Here is a 22,570-nt window from a genome sequence, read left to right as displayed (position 1 = left end):
GTACGACAAGTGTGCTGATCTATTTTATTGTTCACTAGGGAAATACTGGTCTCCCTATAACAAATTAGATCATGACAAGTGGCGCACCGTATTTCAACCCTCAGAAACCGAGGGTTAATTTCCTGAGGAGAAGAAAAAGGAGATGCTCCCCCCACAGATGAAGGGCTCACCTGACCTGCAGAAGAAGGACTCGGCACTGCAGATGATGGTCCAGGCTGAGCTGCTGTGGATGTGCTTGGTTGATTTACTGAAGGGTTACCTTCAGTAAGTCGAGCATGTGTCCTTCTGTGTACATCCTTAAGGTGTCTCATCATGGTGTGATTCCCGAAGGAATACTTCCTGTCGGGATTCCCTCTTGAAAGTACACGGCCACACAGCTTACAAGTCACTAAGGGTGCATTTACCTTTTGCTGGCCCTCTGGAAAAGAAAAATACTCCCATATGTAAGAGGTCTTTTGTTTCCTCGCTCTCTGCCTCAAGGTAGTGCTGCTAGCCTCACTCTCAGAAGGGCTCTGCTGTTCTGCCATTGTATCACAAAGACAACCCAGCTCCTTCTCCTAAGGGATCACAAGCAGAAATGAGGGGAATGGGTGTGGTGTAGGAGAGTTCTAGAACTGAAAGTAGTTTCAACCAATCAAAAGTTGTGTTTCATGATCACATGACCAACCGTACGCTTACGGTGCGCTTACGGTGCGCTTACGGCAAAAGTACGCATGCGCGTAAAAAAGACAAGCGCATGCGCATAACAGTCACTCCCCAACACTTCCGCGTAACGTGCGCGTGTAGCGTACACGCGTACGCGCCCCACGCGCAGTACGCGCGGCTACGCAAATTGCGTAACTATACGCAAACAGCGTAGATAAATTACGGACATTGCGTAAACCGTACGCTTACCGTACGCGCACTAAAAAAAAAAAAAATATATATATATATTTTCAAAGTTATACTAATATATCTTACCTGTTTGTTAAATAAAAAAAAATAAATCTTGAAATATTGCAGATTTTAAAGAAAAAAAACAGTGTTTTAAGAGAATAAAAAGTTTAAAAAAAAACTTGTTTTTTAAAAAAAAAAACACATTTAATATAAGAATTTATAAAAAAAAAAAAAAAAAAAAAATCAATAAAAAAAAATATGGGAATCACATATGTTATAGCTAAGAATTAGCATTTAAAAAACCATACAAATTCACTGAAAAAACCATGGGTTTCACACACGTTATAGTTAGAAATTAGCATTTAAAAAACCTTGCAAATTCACTGAAAAAACCATAGGTTTCACACATGTTATAGTTAGGAATTAGCATTTAAAAAACCTTGCAAATTCAGTGAAAAAACCAAAGGTTTCACACATGTTATAGTTAGCTGGACATTTCACTCGTAAAAAACCAATGAAATTCCCCCGTTATAGTTAGTTCAGCTAACTATAACTCGCGCGCCCGCAATGCACTGCTGATGACGTCACATATTACATCACTCATGACATGGTCACTGACATCACTCATGACATCACTGATGACATCTCAAATGACATCACTGATGACATCACTGATGACATCATCCTTGTGATAGAGTGGCAGACCTCCTCTTCCCCTAATATAACCTTTGATACACACATTCAAAAATAGAGACTGAAATTTTCAAAACAATGGACATACCAATACCAGTTACAAGAACCTCTTAAGTAATTCTAAGAACCACATACACATCCACTCATTCACCAACAGTCCTATACAGTCACTCATACATGCACTCACTCATCATATGTACTCATACACCTATACATCCTGTTACACAATGCCACTCATCCATAGAGTTACTCACACATACTCACTCATGCTAATAAAGAAACAAACATACATTTATTAGCTTATACAGTTATACACACACCACCACACTTACTTCTACAGAAACTTACACATACTTAGTCTTATAAACAATCACTTATAGAAACACAAAAAGCTAGTTGGCCCCCAGGGACCCTCAGGACTCAAGGGGACTTAATCCCCCAATTTACAACGCACCAGGGGGTGCGTTTGCGCAGTGGTGCAGGGAGGGGGCGTGGCCTGATGTCACAAGTGTGAAAACGTGCCCTGTGGCGCATTTTAAGTTGGGGAATTAAGTCCCCTTGAATCCTGAGGGTCCCTGGGGGTCAACTAACCCACCAGGTACGTCCAGTAAGTGCCACAGAGTTGCATTGCAGAGAGGTGTAAAATGGGGCATGGCCTTGGACCACCTCTCTGCAACGCAGGTCTGTGGTGCTTACTGGAGGTACATGGTGGGCTAGTTGGACCCAGGGACTCTCAGGATTCAAGGGGACTTAATCCCCCAACTTAAAATATGGGCGCCTCTGCACAGTGGTAAAGGGAGGGGCGGGGCAAGAGTTGACGTGTGCAAACAAGCCCTGTGGCGCGTTTTAAGTTGGGTAATTAAGTCCCCTTCAATTCTGAGGGCCCCTGGGGGCCAACTAGGCCCCCAGGTACCTCCAGTAAGCGCCACAGGCCTGCGTTGCAGAGAGGTGGTTAAGGCCAGGCCCCTTTTTACACCTCTGTGCAACGCAGCTCTGTGACGCTTACTGGAGGTAGCTAGTAGTCTAGTTGGACCCCAGAGACCCTCAGGATTCAAGGGGACTTAATTTCCCAACTTAAAACGGCCACAGGGTGTGTTTGCACACATGTTACCTCAGGACCCCCCTGATCTGATATAGTATCTGATATTAAGAAGATTTATATCTCTTTTTTAGTGGCCGGAATCCTTGGAAACAATTGTATTGGATTCTTTCTTGGTATTGATCAAGTTTGTATGTAGAAATTCTTAGTTTGTAATGTATTTTTGTTTGTTCAAACTTTTATGGTCTTTTGAAGCTGAATAAAGTAATTTTGACTTACTGTTTGAAGTTCTGCATAAATACTTAACACATTGCCTCAAAGGTAAGCCTGAATGCTTTTGTGCCAAGTAACCAGAGGGTTTAGCACAGGTTAATTTGGGGTTTGCTTGTGGTTCACCCTGACAAGAATTATGGTTACTGCTTGAGTTATTTTTCACCCCCTCAACCAGTAACCCAAATCAAATCTGCTTTATTCGATTTTTGTACCTTAAAAACCATAAAAGCACAGTACAGAATAACAAACACATTTATATTACACATCTTAATACTATATTACCAAATTTGTAAAATGTATAAAAGCAGCTCATGATATTTAAAAAAGAAATCTTTAACACGGACAAAAGATGCTAAAAAACAGATTAATACATAGTACTCCTATATCTGATAATAGCTTTTAAAAAAGACGAAGTAGCCATGATTATCTGTTCATTTTCTAGGGTTTGTAACCGCAGAAATGCTATTCTACATTGTCTAAGTCCCCACTTCTTTAGAATAGGAATTAAAAGCCTTCTCCTTGGTAAGTCATAGTATTTACAGAAAAACATGCAGTGTAGAGTGGATTGTGTGGAAATATCATCACGGGGCATAGTGACAGATTTCTAGACCAAGTATTTGTTTCTGGGAAGGTAACCATTCTAAAAAAGGACCCACAGCGAAACCGTGTTAAAAGCATGCAGGAAAAGCTACTCTGAACCTGTAACAGATAGGGTTGTGTACCTCGACATCGCGTTTTATGAAAAACAAGGGTACCCCAATACGTGAACCTGGGGTGAAATATGCGGTAAAAAAACAATGTTTTCGGTGTGGCCAAAAGGTCCAATAATAAAGCGATCCTAAGGAGAGCACTTATGGTTAGAGAGTTGAAGATTAATTATTTTAAAGGAGCAAAAAAATTAATAATGTACATAGAGACATAAGTCAGTTCATGTGAAACATTTATTTCCACAACAATAGAATTCAGGTGCTCACACAATAAGTGAAAGAGGCGTGACGTGCAGAGTGATGGTGAAGTTTAAAATAGCGGCATTGCATTGACAACAATAGTGTAAAACTCCTCAAGCAACTTTATAGAATAGGAAGAGTTTTATTGTAAAGGGTCAACGAGTTCACCCAGATTAATTCGCTGAAGGTTCGGGCGTGAGAATGTCACGTGTGTGTAAACTTGAAAGGCAGGGTCAGCTGTATAAATTGTGCTTAATGATTTCAATAAGTTTAGTTAAAGTCACTCCCAGTTCAAATTTGGAAAGTCTTGGAAGAGGAGCTCAGCGCGTCATGCTGCTTGGGCTGTTCACGTTTAGTAACGCGCAATTTATACAGCTGACCCTGCCTTTCAAGTTTACACACACCTGATATTCTCACGCCCGTACCTTCAGCGAATTAATCTGGGTGAACTCGTCTACCCTCAGCTGTTTTCTGAAGCCCTCAATTGCTCTTCCTTGCGCTACGAATAATTTCATCAATTCAGCTTGCTCACCCGTTATATGTCCTGATGATGATCTCGAACAGTTGAGATCGAAACGCCGTTGACCCTTTACAACAAAACTCTTCCTATTCTATAAAGTTGCTTGGGGAGTTTACACTATTGTTGTCAATGCGATGCCTCTATTTTAAACTTCACCATCACTCTGCACGTCACGCCTCTTTCACTTATTGTGTGAGCACCTGAATTCTATTGTTGTGGAAATAAATGTTTCACATGAAATGACTTATGTCCCTAGATACATTATTAATTTTTTTGCTCCTTTAAAATAATTAATCTTCAACTCTCTAACCATAAGTGCTCTCCTTAGGATCACTTTATTATTGGACCTTTTGGCCACACCCGAACCATTGTTTTTTTACCGCATACCTTGACATCGCAGCATCAAGTGATTCTCCATGACTGTTTTCTTCACTTTTTCAGAAAGCCAACACTTGTTCTCTAGGTGGTTTAAACAATTTACTTTCAGAATTTTTCTGGATATCCTTTCCAAGCTATTTGGGGAATCGAAGTATTTAGGATGGCCGATATCATACAATAGATTTTTTACATAATTAATCCATGGTATGCTGGCTACCCCATCTAGTTTGAGACAGTCCTCAATTACGTCTCTATTAAAACCAGTCTCTCCAGAAGTCCTGACCTTATGCCACTATAAAAGGGGATTTACTTTGATGATATCAGATATGTAAGACAAACCAAGTTCCCTATGGCATACAAGCGTAGCAGTAGAACCAGGGACTGCTAAAAGATAGCGCAAAAAAGCGTTTTCACAGCGTTGAATCCTGCCTGTGTTCTGTCAAATAAAGTCCTAGGCTGTTTATGTATAGGGAAAAAAAAAGGGGCGAGTATACATCCTTGTCTTAACCCCTTTTTTATACTAAATTTAGTTGAGCATTCCCCCTGTTTCCCATACCGAACCCTCGCCCCCGCTCCCCTGTACAATTCCTTGATGAATAGTAGCAAATTGGGATCAACATCCATCTCTCTTAATGTACTCCATAGTTTGTCATGATTTACACAATCAAAGGTTGAGCTTAAGTCAACAAACATCAAGAAAAACTTTCCCCTTTTTGCTAATGAGTATTTGCCTATAATTAATGCTAAGTTTAATCCCTGTTTGTTCGTTCCCAACCCTGCCCGAAACCCATATTGAAATTTGGATAATAAGCCTGTCTCTTCTACCCAAAGTTGTAATTTGTTTAAGATAACCCCCCCGGCAACTTTCATGAGTGCATCCAATAAAGAGATTGGGCGATAGCAACTAGGTTCATTTCTATCTCCCTTTTTAAAAATAGGGATCACAATTGCATCTGACCAAGTGGGGATAAACCTATGGCGGTCACAACTATTCAGAACATTTGTTAGGAGCGTGCCCATAATTCAATATTAGACTTGTATACATCCACGGGGACGCAGTCAGGTCCTGGAGCTTTCCCTGCGGCACTCTCGTTAATGGCCGTTATGACTTCTTCATAGGAGAATACAATATCCAGGGGAAAGGATGCGAGATGTGCGTTAGCATCTCCCTCTACTGCAGCAACAATTCCCTCGCTCTGATTTAAAACTTCATCCTTATTAAGGTCCTTAAAGAAATTGACCCATTTGTCTTCAGTGATTACCGCATCAATAATATCAGTTTCCCTATTTACGAAAAAGGGAGCATTAACTGCCTTCCAAAAATCAGTACTATCCTTAGTTATACATGCCTGGTGCAAAGCCTGCCTTGCTGCCGTTTTCAGTTGGATATTTCGCTTTTTTATTGCTAGTTGGTAATCTATTCTGGCCAGTCTCACCTCTTCTTTACTTCTAATTTCCTTTTTTAGGAATTTCATTAAATGGGCATGGGCTTTGCTGCATTCTCTGTTAAACCAGCCCTGTGCCTTATTCACACCCTGTTTCTGCTCCCTTGTATGTAAATTTCGTGTTTCCTCTGTTATCCTAAGGAAGGCTTCAAAGATTTGTACATCATCGCCTGTCTGCGAGAGACAGATTTCAAAATCCCCGTTGATCTTATGTACTAGGGTTTCAAGGAATACCGTGGGATCCACTTTAGCCCAGTTTAAGGTATATCCATTTATACTTGCAAGATTTATTGTACAATTATAAGTTGTTTCTTTCACTTTGGAAGATTTTGTGTCCCCTTCTACATAGAGGTCTAACCTCATCAGGTAATGATCACTCATCACTATTTCGCATGTTTTGCAGGTACAGACCTTACAGGAGTACCTATTTGACATAAGGACGAAATCTATTACTGAATTACACCCCCTCCCATTAAAAGTGGGCTCAAAGGGTACAGGGGGTATGCATAATACGTTCGCATAGCCCAAGTCAAATTGGAAGGTTATTTCATTTAACAGATCCCCCATAGTTGTGTGAGAGAAATGGGTTAGTGTGTCTTCCTTGTCTTTGCCTAGGCCACAAATGCCCTGTTGGCTATATGGACATAGGGAACAGTTAAAATCACCAACCCATATGATACACATATCCCCTGGCAAATGTTCTTCCAAGATACTATTTTACATGTTTTACTTATTTCCGGCTTCTTATTTCCTACCCCTGAATCCGCTGCAGTCATACTATCTCCTAACGTGCTCCCTATCTCTCTCGGGATTGCTTCTTTATTAAGTCTGTGTTCATTAGTATGTTGCCTTTCAATTACATCCTCCAATATGTCCCCCCCACCCGGCTGTCTTCAGTGTTCAATATAGTTTGTCTCGCTTTCACCTGTATAATATGGTGATCATATCCCTGTGCACCAGAGGTATTAACCTCTTTGAAAGACCGTGTGTCCCTCCTTACACCACTCCTCCTCCTGTACTGTGCCTTTGGTCAATCTAAGTCTTCCATCGACCCTAGTAATTCAAATCGATTTTGGAGTGGCACGGTCCATGGTCTGATTGCATCATTGCTCAGATTCCTAGTTTGATTTCTTTGCGGGTACGTGGGTGAAGGGGTATAAAAATCCCCCAATGGTAAGACATTTATTTCACTATAATTAAAAGATGAGTTCCCTCTCCTGTTCAAGATTGTATGCACTAATCTGGGGTCACTGAATGTTAAGACTATACAATCACCCTCTAGGATTTTACGTTCTTTTCCAACCCACATGACCTGTCTTGCCATTTTAAAAGTTTTAAACAATGCTTCACTAAGGTCAGTGTGTCGTCCTAACCAGTGCAATGATTTATTGCGAAGTTCTTCCCATGTTTCCTGCCCTGATATAAGCATCTTGGGGACATTGGCCAGGATTACTATGCAGGGTGTGGCCGCCGGGGGTAGGTCTAATCGATCAGCCACTGGGATTGCTAATGGATGTTTCATCATTGTCTCTAGTGCCCCTGAACTACTCCCTGGATTAGTGTTTTTTCCTGCATCCTGTATTTTGTGTCCAGATTTTCCCAGATGCTCTTTTCCACTGGGAATGTTTTTTTGAAAAGGCGGTCTGGATACCTGATCTAAAACTGGGGTAGCGGAAGGGTTCATGCCATTTGACCCACTTGAGATGTTTCGTACATTTAAATTAGATACATTCCCATTGCCTTGGATACTCGTTACCCCTGCAGCGGTTTTATTTCTTCCATTTAGACAGCCCTCTAGAATCGCCACTCTATCAGTTAATTTCCCTAGTGCTCCTAACATATGGGCATACATTTCATCAATTTTTTAAAATATATTTTCTAAGGCCAATGTTTGTCCCTCGATTAACGTGTTCAATGTTACTTTTCCTATACTGCCCTGATTTCTATGTGCAGATGGTTTATGTACAGGGGTTTTCCTTTTCTTAGATAATAGTTTTTTGGGCCGGTCTATCATGATCTTTCCTGCAAGTTCCTTGATTATTACATCCTCGCTCACACTCGGATTCTTAATACGTTTCGGGGGTGGTTGAGAATTCACATCTTGATCGCTCGTCTCTATGTGATCGGAAATTTCCTGTATGCACCCATTCGATCTTCCCTGTGCATCTAAGTTCTCGTTTAGGGAGGGGGTAGAAATATTCAGAGTGCTTAGGTGCAACAAGTCTTCCGATATTACCCCCACCTCCCTTTGGTAATCGTCTCCTCTACTGTAACTATTTGTTCTTCTATGGCCCCCATAGCACCAGATAGGAAAGTCAGCAGTGATGTTTGGCCGGCTAATTTCGAATTAGTTTTAGCCGCTTTGGTTATCTGGTTCATTTTCCTTTTACTCATATCTGCGATCTTGATGAAACCCCCCCTGAATATAGTTATATCTTACACGTAATGTTATTCAACCAGATCAATCGTATGTCTCCTCTAACGGGCTAAGACGGGCCCCAAGCGTCCTGGGTTACGTGGGAAATGTCTAGAAAAGATAACAAAGTCCAGGAGGCAGGCACAAGGTGCAACGTGCACTCCGGTACCCCAGCGGCAATTGTCCCGATAATGCGATGTGCGTTGCAGAGCACTCGCCACTGCAGAGCATGAATGGTGAGAGATGTCAGAGGGGTGGCCCGGCCCGGTCTCTGACGGTCCCGGACGGGCACAGACGGGCCCGCCCTTGGTCCTGGCTTCGACAGGGCTGCGTCCCACGCGCGTCCCACGACGCGTTGGGAGAGGCTGCGCTATGAGCGCATTGGCCCCACCTTCCCCTCACTCGCGGCAGGTGTGTAGAATAGCGGTGCACTCTGGGGATTGCAGTCCACCCCACAGTGTGAAGGGTAGAAGTGGCGCGGATGGAGCAGCAGTAGCAGTGTAGCCCCTGGGACCCTCGTCCCACCAGGGGTAATCAGGAAATTGCAGAAATGCGGCGGCAGCAAAGAGGCACCACAGGAACCAAAAGCAGGCAGAGAACACCCCACTTTCCTACAATGCTCTTGTTGTCTCACTTATTGTTCGCAGCAAAGACTCTCCAAAAGGTGATAATCCCCCTCAACCAGTAGCGCAATTTTCTATACTATTGTACTCAGTAAAGACTTTACAGTCCCTCATTCAGCCACACAGATGCAGCACTTTTGGGCTACAGCATTAAACAGTATGTCATCATTAGGCATGTAGGATGTCTGGCGCTCTTATTGACCAACTCAATTGGGATTTGCATCTGGCTCAGTGCTTCACAAATTATGTTCTCTAATAGTATTATTCGCATTGTAGAGTCTCACCCCCTTAGCTAAGATGTAGATGCACCCTAAGATGGTCTCTGATCATAACCCAATAATGTTACTGATCCTTGAGAGTTACTTTGAAGCATTGTCAGTCTATCAGCAATTAACGTTTGATAGAAATATTCTTGCTGAATCAACATATCCTGCATACATGAACAGTTTAATCACAGAATATCTTGCAAATAACAAAACACTGGCCCTCGTATCATTGTGTGGGGTTGGTTAAATGCTGTATAAGAAGTGCTGCTCTTATATTTACAATCTCTAGAGGCAAAGACCCATTTCTTATGAGATTGGAAGGTAAATATGCACTCTCTCTGACAAGATATGAAGCTGTAGTCATGCAAGAAGCAGTACTTATTCATCTCTTGGCAATCAAGATGCTTCTCCAAATATATGTATGGGATAAGCCAGTATGCGAGGCTCTGCAAAACCAAATAAAATATTTTGAAAACAATGAAGTGTGGGTCATACTCTTGCCCTGAAAATGAAACAACAGGCCTCAACCAATCACATAGTGGGCATCCATGATTCACAGGGCAAAATATTATGTAATAAAGAGTCACTTATTTCTACTTTATAGAATATCTGCAAACAACTCTACCAAGAAAATGTGTTCTCCGCCCTTGCCCACATGGACTTTTGTATCAAGTGAGCGAACATCAAGCATGTAATACATACACAGTGTTAGATAATAGAGAGACCCCCAAAATTGCACAGAAGTTAAGTAAAGCAGTTAATGATGTCCCTTTAGGGAAAGCTATAGACCCTGATTCTATCCCCCTAGAATTCTCTGAGAGTTTTCTTTCTATCCTTTCCCTTTCGTTGCCGAGTTTAACAATTAATGTCACACAATCCCTTCCTCTTGGAAGGAAACTCATTTAGTGGTTTTCTTGCCTTGATTCAACCCTCAAAGGGCACTAAATTACACACTTATATAGCTACCTCATTTTTGATAAAGCTTTTTCCTAGAATAAGCCAGCTGGGATGATCTTGTTGGATGCCAAAAAGGCATTCAACAGGGCCTAATGACTATTTCTTTTGCAAGGTCTTATACATTTCGGTTTTGGCCCCATAATGCTCAACTGGATTAGGAAAATATATAGGGATCTAACAGCTGAAGTTGTGAGCATGGGTTAAGTTTCACAGAGCTTTCCAATAACAAGAGGCGCTTGCCAGAGACATCCTTTAAGTCTCACAACTCTTTGCTCTTTATTTACAACGTTATCTTAAATATTGTATGCAGTTTCTTTACATTCCTTTGTTGCTTCTTCATAAAGTTTCCTGCAAGATTGCAGCCTACACAGATGACATTGCTATCTTTACCATTCAACCGCTCTTCTCTTTGTCAAAATTGAGGTCAAACAGTTTGTTTGGGGTTGTCTCAAGCTAACTTATAAATTTTCAAAAATACTATGTATCAATGACCCCAAATTTAGGTTCAAATTTCCACAAACCTATCTGAAATATTCCAGTTTCATTCTACAACTCTACAGGCCTCTAGGAAGCCTAGTCTTCAGAAATGAAACAAACTTCCATTGGGGATCAAGGGCAGTTACAATGTTATTAAAATAGTTATACTTCCAAAATGTTTATTTCTCCTTTGTGCTGTTTCCCTTCTTGTTCCCATCGCTTTCCGTTGAAAAATGTAGATTTTCCACAGCCTGCTGAACAGAAAATCTGGATTTTATTAAGGACACAGAGGCTAAGATTATGCAATCTCCTTTTATTGCCAGCTCACAGCAGCAACAATTAACAAGAATTTAGAACTTTGAGAACATTCTAAACATCTATAAAGTCCAGCTACAGGCAGCCATCGTCCTTCTTTTATTTTGCGCTGCAAACGAGATAAACTTTAATCCAAACAAATTCCTGATAAATAAGTCCAGGAAATGAAAGGTTCCAGGTCCAAAGTTCGTCACTCTGAAAGAAAGTAAAGAATACGTTACTCTACCCGGGTGGGTATCAGTGGTGGGATAATCTTAGCCTCTGTGTCCTTAATAAAATCCAGATTTTCAGTTCAGCAGGCTGTGGAAAATCTACATTTTATGGCATGACACGGAGGCCAATATTATGCAAGTTCAAAGTGCATTCAATACATTCTCAATTGCATTAGACATTGGTTTAAAGTAACAACTCTTAAACATGCTCTCATTAGACCAGTCGGCTGCTCTTAGAATGTCCTGTAAATCCCCTCCCAAAATGAAAGCTTTGGAAGCTGAGGCGCCGCAAAGTGAATGTGCTCCAAAAATAGAGATGTCCACACCCCCTTCAATCATGACATCTTTCACCCATCTAGCCAAGGCAGAGGGGGAAACGGCTTTATGGGGCCTTTTATGAGATATTAATAGTTGTGTTACGCCATTTCTCTGATTAAGGGTTCTCCTTTCATATTCTTTCAAGCATTGCACCACACACAGTCTTGGGTTTCCAGAAAAATAAGGATAGAAGATAGTAGAGGAAAGGGTCTTGGTTCTTCTTTTAATATAGAAACATACTCCCTCGGGTTGGTATGCTTTACTGGTGACATCTAAAGCTCTAACGTCAGATGTACGTGTAAATGAAACCAGACACAGGAGGGTTGTGAGCTTGTAAGAGAGTTTTTTAAGCGACAAATATTGATTATCACCCCAATTCTCTAGAATTTTAAGTGTCAGTTTAACATCCCACAGAGAGGTGTACTTAGGCATAGGGGGTTTGAGGACCCTAATGCTTCTCATAATCTTCCTTGTCAAAGCATTTTGACCGACAGGCAATCCATCTATCAGGCAAAGACCGGCAGAAATGGCTGATCTATAAATGTTTATTGTCTTAGAAGACAAACCTGACTCAAATAATTCTGTTAGGTAATTTATTACATGGACTACATCAGTTGAAATGGGATTGATACCCCATTGAACACACCAACAAATCCATTTATTCCATGCCAGTCTATATGCTTTTCTCGTGCCAGGTGCCCATGACTCAGATATGAGTCTGAAAGCATTTGACGAAAGGCCAGGGATTTCCCATTGTCTCCGGAAATCTTCCATGCCATCAGTGGGAGGGAGCCTTCCTCTATCAGGGGATGTATTTCTCCTCGAGGGCCTAGGACAAAGGTCTCGAAATGGGGTATTAGTAAGGGGAAGTCTATTGACATTTCCAGAATAACAGGGAACCACACCTGGGATCTCCAAAGTGGAGTTACCACTACTACTGTTTCCTTGAATCTGCGTGTTTGTAGGAGGAACCTGGGAAACATAACAAATGGAGGGAAGGCATACAGCCTTAGACCTCTCCAGTCTTGAAGGAAGACATCCACCCCAGCTGCTTGAGGGTCTGGCTTCCAGCTGAAAAACTGTGTCAGTTGAGTATTCAATCTGTCCGCAAAGAGGTCTATGTTGAAAGGACCCCATATGTGTTGAATGTGTAGGAATATCTCCCTGTTCAGTCTCCAGTTGCTGGAGTCTCTGAAGTTCCTGGAGAACCAGTCTGCTACTCCGTTGCTCAAACCAGGAATGTGTTGAGCTACAACTGAAATTCCTTTGCTCAAACAATAACTCCAAAAGTCTTTTGCTAGGTCCGCTAAATCTTTGGAATGTGGTCCTACCATCTTGCTCACATATTGGACTGCTGAAATGTTGTCCATGCGAAGCATTGCACAACATTTCATCTTTTCTTGAGTGAAACTGTAGACTGCAAATGAGCCCGCTAAGAGTTCCAAGCAGTTGATGTGCATGTTCCTCTCTTGGTCTGACCAACGTCCCCCTGTGGAATAATTTCCGCATCTCGCTCCCCAACCCTTACTCCTTTTGCCCTGAGCCAGGCCACTACCAGACGGAGTACCTTTGTGAAGCACCAAGGTGCTGAAGATAGTCCGAACAGGAGACTGGAGAATTCCCAGACTTTGTTTAGCCATGTGAAGCGAAGGTATTTTTGATGTGTAGGCCAGATGGGGATAGTAAGGTAGGTGTCTTTGAGGTCTAGTCTTGTTAACCAGCCCCCTTTCCTTAGGATGTCTCTTAATAGGTATATTCCCTCCATTTTGAAATGACGATATACCACCCATTCGTTTAAGTCTTTGAGATTTATGACTGGTCTCATTTCTTTGTTCTTTTTCTCCACTAGAAATATGTTGCTGATAAAGCCAACCCCCGGATCGGTTGTCTCTCTGATGGCACCTTTGGCCAATAGGTCTTGTACCTCTTTTGTTACTAATTTTGAGTGTTGTTGGGAAAAACTGATTTCCCTTGGGATTTTGTCTTGAAAGGGGATATCTGTGAATTATATTCGGTATCCCCTGATTGTTTGTAGTACCCAAGTTACAAGGTTCCAATTTCCACAAAATTGAGCTAGTCTCCCTCCCACCTTTATAGGGGGATCTGAAATGTTGTCATGTGACCTACCTGATGAGATGTTTCTTTGTCTCCTGTCGCCTCTGGAGTTCCGGAAGCGGCCTCTCTGCCTTTGGGGATAGGTGATGGAATATAAGCCATAGGATGGTTGAAAGGACCTATTTCCTCATGGTATGTTGGGTCTTGAGGAAGATATACCTCGGCCGGGGAACCGACCCCTTGTTCGCCCGGCCCATGCAAAAACTCTATCGTTGAACACCTTTCTTATTTATTTTTGGGATTTCTGTATGGAGCTGAAGATCCCCACATATTTCGCCATCTCATTTATGAATTCATCGCCAAAGAGTTGGCCCTGGGAAGAAGGTCCTCCTTCTTTAGTGGCTAGTTCAATTAATTTGGTGTCCAGTTTTAGGAGGATACTCTTCCGTCTTTTATTTCAAAGAGCCGTATTTGCATTGCCAAGGAGGCAAACAGCTCTCTGAGCCCACTCTCGTAATTCTTTTGGGTCCACCTGGGTATCGTTCAGGTAAGCCATCTCGGCCATCTCGAAGAGTTTGGTGAGGGGGCCAGTAATGTCAAGGAGTCTGTCCTGGCAGGACTTCAAGCCTTTATCCAGGCCTCTTCTAGGGTCTTAGCCTCCCTTGTTGATGAATGACACAACCTTTGGGTCGAGTTCAGGTGTTTTGGTTATTTTATCGGGGAGTGATGGTCGAGGGCATTCGGACCGGAAACGAGATCTTACATCCTTAGGGATCTCTCTTCTCAACCAGAAGGTGATGTATTTAGCCACATGCAGGGAGGGGGTCCATTCGGGTGACAGGGGATGTTTAATCAGGAGGGGGTCAAACATATTGTCCCCAAGTGGGTCAAGAATCCCCATCTTAGACCCAGAGGCCAATGATGCCTCATCAGATGTCCCTTTTTTAGTCGTGGGCGTGTCTTCATAATCTGAGTCGAACTCTGAAGAGCAGGACAAGTATAGTTCTGGCTCATAAGTGTGGTCCTTATCAGACTCACTGTGTAAAGGGACAACCGGGCCGTCATGTCCATCCACAGTGTCGAACACACTGAGTTCATCACCGGCGTCATCCGGTAGACCCTCAATGACCCCCTTTAGCTTTCTTGGATTTTTTATGAGGGTGGTCACCTGATGGCCTTTTTTCCGGGGTTTATCATGCCGGGAGGAGCATCCGGGTTGGTCAATTGGTTGGTTATTTGAGAGGGCTTCTAATTTTTTATTGATGGTGTCATCCAGCGACCCCATCAATTTTCCTAAAGCCCTATTTACTAATTCCTCTAATTTGCCCTCAACTAAAGAAGATAACTGTTGTTCAGACATTTTTCTTTTTAAAGACTATATGTAGCTAAAAATAGTAATATGTAAAGTAGCTATATAGAATATATATGGGAGTTTAAATGCCTATAAAGTGAGGTTAGGTTAAATATTTGGTCAGCAGGGGGCAGCTGAAGTAAAACGATGCTCCGCATTGTAACTGTCGTCCTAGGATTGAAGTAAACGGTGTGGCGAGGTTCTTAATATGTGTGAAAGGGTCTTTCCTTTAAATCTTCAGATCGAGTCTTCACTTTCTCGTTTGGTATTTTTGCTTGCAGAAAGGTCCCGGTGCGATTGGTAAATAGTTATACTTCCAAAATGTTTATTTCTCCTCTGTGCTGTTTCCCTTCTTGTTCCCATCGCTTTCTGTTGAAAAATTGATTCCTCATGCTCCCATAGAGCAATTACTCAATTAGAGCTTTCACTTTATAAGGTTGGGTGGTCATTACTTTGCATAAAATTATACTAGCGGTCTTGCTTTTTACACAGGCTCTCACAAGTGGTTGGATTTTCCAAATACAATGGTAACTAAGGGATTTATACCATGACCTCACACCTTCACAAGGTTTTTTTGATCCCTCATATTTAAAAAAAAAATGATACTGCTAGGTTATTCTCAAGATGTTCCTATCAGTTGCCCAGGACTTGTCTTTGCATCTATAATGTCGAACTGAGTATTTATTTCAAAATGTTGGCTAGATGGTAGCACACCAACTGCCCAGAAAGGGTGGTATCAATTCATAGATCTCTGTGAATCTGAAATGTTGATAATTAAAAGAGATGTTAAAAGTTGACACCTAAAGATTATTTGGAAGCCTGATATAATTCGGATACATAGCCTGATAATTCAATGAATTTATACCTCACATGAGATATTGCATTCCTATGATGTATTTTTTTGCTTTTAATTGAATGCAGGTTTTTTGATTGATTGGTTCTGGACACTAATCCACTGGTTATATGTTGTTTAATAATGTGTTACTCTGTATGCATCTTTTCAATAAAAAGAAGACAAATGTTCTTTGCCACATAAGTTATTTAGCATCCCCACATCTTTTTACAAAAGGTGGGAAATCTAAGTGGCATCTAGGACTAAGAACTCAACAATGAAGGAAACATAGGATTAATGGTTTGGTCAACTTTTGTTTATCTCCAACAGCTATATCAAATGCGGCAGTTCAGTAACAAAATACACCACAAAAATACCGTGTGATCTCTCGTAAACTCCAAACTTGTCTAAGGTCCCACATTAATTGGAGGTCTCCTATACTGCCAAGTTGTCCATCTTACATATGTTCAAAACAAGGACGGAGCTCAATATATTAAAATATGATAGTACCATAGTACATTAAAAGTTTCTTCCTTGGCTATTGGTATCCAAGGGTATCACTTCTAAATGAGCATCTTTGGCATACAGAGGGGCAAGCTCTAGTATATATTTGGGGGGGGGGGGTCAGGGAATCAGCAGGTATGTTCCCACTATGCAATCTTAGATTAGGTGATCTCAACACTTTACTGATTCCAAGACCTCAGTTTCAGCAGAAAAGGCACCCCAGCCTTTGGGTACTTAGCAATAGAATGTAGAACTCCCTTCTTCCAGACATTAAAGGCAAGCCAACAGTGATGAGCTTCAGAAAAGCCACAAAAATCTTTCTATTCAAGAGTTGAGTTCAGAACTCCCAGATGATTTTGGCTTGGTTCATAAGGGTTGTTGTGCTGGCCCAGGTGATAAATCTATGCCTTATGCTGTATGTCACTACTCAGCCTGCTTGAGAAGTGATGCATGAATAGAGTGGTAAGCGTGGAGTGTGGCTTGTTGGCCGCTTGAGTCAGTTATGGTCTTGAGGCAAAGGAGAGAGGTGGCTGCTTTTGATGGGATGTCCCCCTGTTCTAGTTACATACTTCATTCCCTTGGAGTGTACATGAAACTAACTTAAGAAAGAAGAATTCAGCTTGAGCTGGTGTGCCTGCCCCTCACTGTAAAGGAATTTGCCTTGTAGTTAATTTGGATCAGTAATTGAGCTGTCTCTGCCACTGAGATAAACTTACTCTTATAGTGTGTGTCTTACAAATCGATAAAATAATATCTCAAATAGATACATTATACAACAGAAAGCAATTTTCGGAATATGATAGAAACCACCCACTTATGACTCCGTGCATAGAGTGCGCCCTTTGGTTGTCACTCATTGTGCACCTTTGTTCTCCTGCCACCTAAACTGTGGAATGAGCTTGCCTGACCCTATGATGAGTGCACAGACTATGTACGCGCTTAATACATTGCTCAAAGCCCATCTCTGAACTATTTAACCAACCTTGAGCTTAATGGCTGCAAGCTGCTTTTTTATTATACTGCCGCGTTTTATTGTGTTTGTAAAACATTTTGTGCAAAAGTGAGTAAATACAATAAATAAAATTGCAAACTATTGGGCATTACTTGCTTGAGACAGGATGTTCCAAATAAATAAGAAATGGAGGCTGGAAGGGCAATGGAATGTGCAAACCCCCCACATAATTAATGAGCACCAACTGTGACAAATTGACCCCTTATAGAGTGTGATTTAGTGGTATGGCGTGTAAAACAACCTCTATTTTCTGCCTTCGTGCCCTAGAGAAGAGACGTTCTGCATAAATGGAACATGTTATTATGCAACTTTTAATGTTTCGCTCATTTTGGGGCAGATGTCGGTTGGCATCCTGTGCATTACCCACCGACGGCTTTAGTGCACGCCTCCTGCCTGTAATTTATTTAAATGCTAATGAATTATGCATTCGTGGCACTCAAGGAATTCATGTGAAAATTATTTGGCATCAAATCAGTATATTGCGCTGACTTCCTCGTAGCCCAAAGACCCGGAAATAACCATTTTTATTCTCTCCGGGTGAATTGCAGGTCAGTAATAGCTCTGGAGTTAATGCGCTCTGGATAATATGGGCACAGTATTAGCAGAAACATCAGCGTGGTCACATTCACTCCATTACAGCCTGGCGCTCATTATGAGATGGCCGGTAACTGCAGATAGCAGTTACCGATATCGGTCAGTATTTCCATCCCAGTTACCGCTATCACAAGCAACCAAGCTTGGAATGGGGCAAAATACGCAGGCCCCGGGGTTACCTGGCCTATTCAGGCACACAGTTCCGACTCAGCTGGTGGAAACCGTGCATGGTGAAGCCCCAGTCTGTTCCTACTAAGGAATAAATTGAAATACTTGGAGTGGTGTGGAGTGGAGTGGCGTAGAGTGTAGGCGAGTGGAGTGGAGTGGCGTAGAGTGGAATAACATAGAGAAAAGGGGTGTAGAGTGACATAGAGTGTAGGCGAGTGGAGTGGAGTGGCGTAGAGTGGAATAACATAGAGAAAAGAGGTGTAGAGTGACATAGATTACAGTGGTATAAAGTAGAGTGGCGTAGAGTAGAGTGGCGTAGAATGGTGTGGTGTGGTGTAGAGTGGTGTAGAGTGAGGTGGATTGGTGCAGCGTACATAGGTGTATAGTGGAGTGGTATAGAGTAGAGTGCAGTGGTGTTGAGTAGCATAAAAGGGAATAAAGTGGCATTGAGAGAAGTGGCTTAGAGAGGCATGGAGTGGTGCAGAGTGTAATAAAGGGCAATAGAACAGAGTGGCTTAGCGGGAAGTGACAGAGCAGAGTGGCATGGCATGGTGTGGAGTGGCATGAAGTATCTTGGAGTGGAGTGGACTGGAGTGGTGTAGAGTGAAGTGGAGTGGCATACAGAAAAGTGGCCTAAAGTAGAGTGGTAGAGAGTAGAGTGGCATGGAGTGGCGTAGAACGGAGTAGCATGGAGTGGTTTAGAGTGGCATGGCATAAGGTAGATTGATGTAGAATAGAGTGGAGTGGCATGGCGTAGAGTGGAGTGGACTATCATAGAGTAGAGTGAGTTGGAGCGGCGTAGAATGGCATAGAGTGAGTTGGTGTGGCGTGGAATGGAATGGCGTAGAGCAGAGTGGTGTAGAGTGTGGAGTAGCGTAGAGTAGAGTGGGATGGCACAAAAGAGAGTGGAGTAGTGTAGAGTGGTGTAAAGTGACATGGAGTGGCATAGAATGGCATAGAATAGAGTAGGATACAGTGCATAGGGTGGAGTAGCATAGAGTAGAGTGGTGTAGAGTAGAGTGACATAGTTGAGTGCCACAGTGTAGTGGCATAGAGTGGAGTGCGTAGAGTGGCATAGAACGGAGTTAAGTGGAGTGGCATTACGTGGTGTTGAGTAGAGTGGCATTGCGTTAAGAGGAGTGGAGTGCCTTTGAGAGGTGTGATGTGGATTGGAGTGCCATTATTTGGTATGGAAAATTGTCCAAGTTGCCAATGAATTGCCGTATAGTGCTTTAAAGCCTGGTCAGGGCTAGTAAGCGCTATATAAATGCAATTATAATACAGTACAATAGGTTACCAATGATCTAAACCTACTGTCTATGTAAATGTCTGATGCCTTTGATCCAATGCAAGAGCTTGTTAATATGTACAACTATTCTACGAGAACTGGTTTGTTTACAAATAAATGTGTTTTAAACCAGGAGGGGCAGGTGACAATATATATCATACAGGTTGGGGGTAAAGGAGATGGAGCCCAGCGGCGGTAGTGAAAGAAATAGTACCTGAATAGGAGCATGATCAGCAGATGGAAACTAATTAAGTAGAATCAATCTGTGCCAGGTTCATGCACCACAGAAAGAAAAGGAAGTGCCGCTTAGCAAGCGCTGGCCAATTAGGAGGCAACATAGAAGAGTGACATTGATGCCAATAAATCGTAAGCAATATGTGTGATTCAAGCCTTTTATTGTAAACAATGCCCGTTGCAAGCACAGCACATGTGCTGTGTAGGCAAGACTTGAAAAGAAGACTAAAGTGGAGGCTGTGCATTAGTGGCCCGTCCGCTGCCAAAGTGGCAGGGCGGGCCGGGCCGGAGGAGAGAGGTTGGGAGGGAGTGGGAGTCAGGGGACAAATACAAATTAAATAAATAACTATTAAAAAACCTACCTTAACATCGCCGCATCACGCTCTTCCTGATTCTTTGCACAGGCTCCCAGAATGCACTGCAGCCAATCCTGACGCTGCCTCAAAGCTGCATTGGGATTGGCCTGAGCGCCTGCAACTTGCGCTCCCAGGCAGACTGGGAGCCTGTGTCTGCTCTCTCCAGCCCCAGCAACGCAGCTGGGGCTGGAGAGAGCTTCACTGCACATGAGGTGTTTGGCTGGTATGAGACAGCCAGCCAAAGACCTCATGCGCAGGGAAGGGAGTGCCCACCACTCCCCCACCAGCAATGTCATCCCCTGGACCCGCCCCCAAGACTTGTCAGAGTCCTGGGGCCGGGTCCAGGGGATTAAAATAAAACAATGATAAAACAGGTTTTAAATCTGTCCTATTATCGTTTTATTTGCTGGTGGTGGCGGGAGCGGGGGGCGCGGCGCTCCTCTGCTCTAAAGGAGCGGCCACCGCTGAGGCTGTGAACAGAACAATTGAGATTTCAATGTTTTACGAAAGCATCTATGACAGTCCAGTTCGGAGATCAGACACATTGACTGAGTAATTTACTTATTCCTCATCAAATTGTGAGACTACCTCAATTGAGGGTCAAGAGTGGGAGGAGCAGCACATTCTGTGCAGGGCAGCCTCCCTTCTACCGTTAATATCTCACCTCGCAGCCACACACACATGCATAACATCAACACTTGCAATCTTACCTTTGAGTTTCACAGGATTTCAATTGGGGTAGGTGGAGACAGTGAAGGTAGAAGTTCTAGAGGATAGAACTTTTATTTGAAGCAAGTATGCTTCAGAAATTAATGTTATATTGTTATGTTATGGTGATTCGTAAGGCACATTAATCACCCATGACGGTACCGAAGCATTTGAGTAGGTGTGTAGGCAAGTAGTCTTGGTAGAATTATTCATAGAGCCAGGTCTTCAGCCTCTTGAGGAACTGAAAGTCTGAGAAGGAGGCTTGGATGTTTTGAGGGAGGTCGTTCCATGCTTTGGGAGTGATGTAGGAGAATGAGCGACCTCCTACTTTGCTTTTGGGAATGTGAGGGATGTGTGTGAGTCGCTGTGAAGCAGAGCATAGGTTTCTGGCATGCTGTTGAAAGTGTATGCAGCTGTTCAGGTATGCCCGTCCTGTGCTGTATAAGGCTTTGTATGTGTGTGAGAAGTTTGAATTACCTGCGGTTGCGAATCTGGAGCCAGTGAAGCTCCTTGAGGTACCATGCGATGCAGGTGTGGCATGGGAGGTTGAGTAGGAGTCTTGTGGTGGCATTTTAGATGATCAGTAGTCTATTTAGGAGTTGCTTGGAGATTCTGGCTTAGAGCGCGGTGCCTTAGTGGAGCCTACTAGTGGTGAGTGCTTGTGTTATGGTCCGTCTGGTGTTCTGTGGCAGCCACTTAAAGATCTTTTATAGCATGCATAGGAGGCGGAAGCAGGAGGTCCTTACTGCATTGACTTGGGCCATCATGTTGGGTTTGTTGTCTAGGATGATTCCCAGATTTATTGCTTGGTCTGTGGGTGTTGGTCCCAGCTCTGTCAGCCACTAGGTAGAGTCCCATACGGAGTTATTATTTCTAAAGACCAGTACTTCCATCTTGTGGGAACTGAGCTTCAGCAGTTGTTTCTTATCCACTCTGCTACCATTGTCATGCAGTTGGTGAAGTTAGTTCTGGTGGTGGTTGTCTTGTCCATCAGGGAGAGAATGAGTTGGGTGTCATCGGCGTAGGAGGGGATGCTGATGTCTTAGGATCTGATGATTTTGGTGAACGGTACCATCTAGATGTTGAACAGGGTGGGACTGAGGGATAATCCCTGGAGGACTCTGCAGATCAGGTTCTTGGTATCTGACGTGAAGGATGGCAATCTGACCCTTTGGGTTCTTCCCGAGAGGAATGAGCAAATACAGCTTAGTGAGGAACCTTGGATGCCAATCTCGTGGAGTCTTCTGATGAGAGTGCATTGGGAGACAGTTTTGAAAACCACGGAGAGGTGGATCAAGATGTGGACTGCTGGTTCTCCCTGGTCCAGGACGGTCAGGATGTCATAGGTGGCCACAATGAGTGCTGTTTTGGTGCTGCGGTTCTTTCTGAATTCTGACTGGGTATTGTCCAGTCGATGGTGGATCTTGAGGGGGTTGAGAGTTGCTTGTTGATAGCCTTCTCAATCACTTTGCTTGGTTGGCGAGAAGGGAGATTGGTCAGAAGTTGCACAGTTTGTTCGGGTTGGCTGATGGTTTCTTGAGAAGGGCGTTGACCTCTGCATGTTTCCCATCATCCGGGATTATGATGGATGTGATGGAGGTGTTGATGATGTGGGTGAAGGCGGTGCTGATTGGTGTTGTTCCCTGGTTGTAGACATGATGGGGGTATGGATCCATTGGGGCCCCCTTAGTGGATGGTTTGCATGAGTGTTGC

Source organism: Triturus cristatus, chromosome 7 (genome assembly GCF_964204655.1).
Source record: "Triturus cristatus chromosome 7, aTriCri1.1, whole genome shotgun sequence".
Taxonomy (NCBI): Eukaryota; Metazoa; Chordata; class Amphibia; order Caudata; family Salamandridae; genus Triturus; species Triturus cristatus.
This window is presented reverse-complemented; position numbering follows the sequence as displayed.